Below are 3,853 nucleotides of genomic sequence, written 5' to 3' on the forward strand. Positions count from 1 at the left end.
CAGTTTTTGGGGTAGCTTGTGTTGAATGATAGCACTACACTCCTTGGTTAACACCACAGTTTTATCATTTCTCCAGCTCCTCTTCTTGGTCATTAACTCCTTCAAAAACTTGGCATAGAGTGGCATTTGTTCTAATACTTTTGCAAAAGGGATATTAATTTGGAGTCTATTGAAAACTTCCAAGAATCTGGAGAACTGGTTGTCCTTTTCATTCTTCTTTAATCGCTGAGGGTAAGAAGCTTTTGGAACATATGGCCTCAGGACTTCTTTTTCTTCTGGTGAATTGGAAGCAGGTGTTTGTGCTTCTTCCTTGTCACTTAGGCTTTCATCTACTTCCCTCCCTTGAGTTTTCCTTGAGGTCTCTTTCAGTTCCTTCCTACTCCTGAGTGTGATAGCCTTGCATTCCTCCCTTGAGTTTGTCTTGGTGGCATTATAGGGATTATGGCTAGGGACTTGCTTGGACAGGTATCCAATCTGTACTTCAAGTTTCTTGATGGCAGCATCTTGATTTTGCATATTGGATCTCACCTCCTCCTTGAAATCTTGCATGTCTTTAGACTCCTTGCAAAGTTCTCCAAGCATGGCCTCAATCCGGGATAGTCTATCCTCAAATGGTGGTGGTAGGTTGGAATTGGGAGGCTGAGAATGGCTATTTTGGGCTTGATATAGAGGCTGGAAAGAGTTGTTGTGTGGGGCTTGGTATGGTCTTTGGTTAGTTTATTGGTAGGTGGAGTTGTAAGGTCTATGATCTTAGTTCTGGGTTTGCTGGTTTCCCCACCCAAAATTTGGATGGTTCTTCCAACCAGGGTTATAAGTTTTGGAGTGTGGATCATAGGCTTGTCTTGATGAGTTTATGATGAGCGGATAATTTATACGCTTTTTGGCATTGTTTCTAGTATGTTTTTAGTAGAATCTAGTTACTTTTAGGGATGTTTTCATTAGTTTTTATGTTAAATTCATATTTCTAGACTTTAATATGAGTTTGTGTGTTTTTCTATGATTTCAGGTATTTTCTGGCTGAAATTGAGGGACTTAGCAAAAATCAGATTCAGAGGTTGAAGAAGGACTGTTGATGCTGTTGGATTCTGACCTCCCTGCACTCAAAGTGGATTTTCTGGAGCTACAGAACTCAAAATGGCGCGCTTCCAATTGCGTTGGAAAGTAGACATCCAGGGCTTTCCAGCAATGTATAATAGTCTATACTCTGGCCGAGTTTAGAGGACGTGAAAGGGCGTTGAACGCCAGTTCTACGCTGCTGTCTGGAGTTAAACGCCAAAAACAAGTCACAAACCAGAGTTGAACGCCAGAAATACGTTACAACCTGGCGTTCAACTCCAGAAAGAGCCTCTGCACGTGTAACATTCAAGCTCAGCCCAAGCACACACCAAGTGGGCCTCGGAAGTGGATTTATGCATCAATTACTTACTTCTGTAAACCCTAGTAACTAGTTTAGTATAAATAGGACTGTTTACTATTGTATTAGACATCTTATGATCTTCGGATCATCTTTGATCACGTTTTGGAGGCTGGCCTCTCGGCCATGCCTAAACCTTTCACTTATGTATTTTCAACGGTAGAGTTTCTACACTCCATAGATTAAGGTGTGGAGCTCTGCTGTTCCTCAAAGATTAATGCAAAGTACTACTGTTTTTCTATTCAATTCAACTTATTCCGCTTCTAAGATATTTATTCACACTTCAACCTGAATGTGATGAACGTGACAATCATCATCATTCCCTATGAACGCGTGCCTGACAACCACTTTCGTTCTACCTTAGATTGAATGAGTATCTCTTGGATCTCTTAATCAGAATCTTCGTGGTATAAGCTAGATTGATGGCGGCATTCAAGAGAGTCCGGAAAGTCTAAACCTTGTCTGTGGTATTCCGAGTAGGACTCTGGGATTGAATGACTGTGACGAACTTCAAACTCGCGAGTGCTGGGCGTAGTGACAGATGCAAAAGGAGGGTGAATCCTATTCCAGTATGATCGAGAACCTCAGATGATTAGCCGTGCTGTGACAGAGCATTTGGACCATTTTCACAAGAGGATGGGAAGTAGCCATTGACAACGGTGATGTCCTTACATAAAGCCAGCCATGGAAAGGAGTAAGACTGATTGGATGAAGACAGCGGGAAAGCAGAGATTCAGAGGAACAAAAGCATCTCTATACGCTTATCTGAAATTCTCACCAATGAATTACATAAGTGCTTCTATCCTTATTTTCTATCTATTTATTATTTATGTTCGAAAACTCCATAACTATTTTATATCCGCCTGACTGAGATTTACAAGGTGACCATAGCTTGCTTCATACCAACAATCTACGTGGGATCAACCCTTACTCACGTAAGGTTTATTACTTGGACGACCCAGTGCACTTGCTGGTTAGTTGTATCGAAGTTGTGAATGAAATATAATTTATTAAGACGTGCGTACAGGGTTTCTGGCGCCGTTGCCTGAGATGACAATTTCGTGCACCAAGTTTCCAACATAATTGAATTGCTCCCAATCACCTCCTTCCTCTGCATTGAACTCTTCTTGAGCTGGTGGTTGAGTATTGACTGTTGCAACTTGATTTCTCTCCATCTTCTTGGTGAGGTCTGCCAATTGCTTAGTGATTAACTTGTTTTGAGCTAGCAATGTATCCATGTGATTCAACTCCATCACCTCTCTATTGGTGCTTCTATTAGAGGCATAGAAGTATTCATTGTTGGCTACAGTTTCTATGACATCTATGGCCTCTTTAATTATCTTTTTCTTGTTGAGAGATCCTCCTAAAGAGTGATCTAAGGCCTTCTTTGATTCTTGTGACAATCCTTCATAGAAAATATGCAGTTGTACCCATTCATTGAATATGTCCGGAGGGCACTTTCTTGTCAATTCCTTGTATCTCTCCCATGCTTCATAGAGAGTTTCACCATCTTGTTGTCTAAATGTTTGTACCTCAGCCCTCAACCTGTTAACTCTTTGGAGAGGGTAAAATCTTGCCAAGAACTTATTCACCACATCTTCCCAAGTTGTAAAACTCTCCTTTGGAAAGGATTCTAGCCACTTTGATGCTTTATCCCAGAGAGAAAAGGGAAACAAAAGCAATCTGTAGGTGTCAGGATGAACACAATTGGACTTCACCGTATCACATATTCTCAAGAATGTGGTTAGATGTTGGTTGGGGTCTTCCTGGGCACTTCCTCCAAATGAGCAATTGTTTTGAACAAGGATGATGAGCTGTGGCTTTAACTTAAAGTTATTAGCATGAAGGGTTGGTTTGAGGATGCTGCTCCCACAATTCTCAGGGTTTGGGTTGATGTAAGAGCCTAGAACTTTTCTCTCCTGCCTAACATGGTTACCAGCACCTTCTCTAGCATGATTATGAACTTTATCCTCCATTGTAATGTCCAGATCTTCTTCCAACTCTTCTTCACCAACTATGACTTTAACTCTTGCTTCCCTCCTTAGTCTAAAGAAGGTCCTCTCTGGTTCACTGTCAAAAGAATCTGATGATCTTCCTCTTCTACCTGTCATACACTCAACAAACCACAAGCAAACAGCAAGTGGAGAAGTAACTTTTGTTGAGAGTTATGGTTAGAGTGGTGATGAGTCCATATTTCACGATATATTTTAGCTTAATTTGAGTGGATTTCATCACATAAACCTACACTTAAGCACCATAATAGCATGCTTTTGTGTTTTCTTCCTAAATTGAGCTTAATTGTGAAAACATGCTATTTTGTGCTTAATTTAACCAACTTTATTCCACTTTCATTCCATTGGGTGCCTTGATGTGTTTGATGAGTAATCTCAGGTCTACAAGGCTAATATGGATAGAAGAAGTGATGGAAAAGCATGCAAA

At 40.7% G+C, this 3,853-nt stretch overlaps 1 non-coding gene across 1 annotated transcript; it reads left to right on the forward strand.

Annotated features, from left to right (window-relative positions):
* The first annotated feature begins 2,857 nt into the window (after positions 1 to 2,857).
* On the forward strand, positions 2,858 to 2,961 carry LOC112738984 (small nucleolar RNA R71). The gene has a single exon (XR_003169928.1). It is a non-coding gene; the product is annotated as a small nucleolar RNA R71 (small nucleolar RNA).
* Positions 2,962 to 3,853: the final 892 nt, after the last annotated feature.

The sequence above is a fragment of the Arachis hypogaea genome, chromosome 13 (assembly GCF_003086295.3).
Source record: "Arachis hypogaea cultivar Tifrunner chromosome 13, arahy.Tifrunner.gnm2.J5K5, whole genome shotgun sequence".
NCBI lineage: Eukaryota > Viridiplantae > Streptophyta > Magnoliopsida > Fabales > Fabaceae > Arachis > Arachis hypogaea.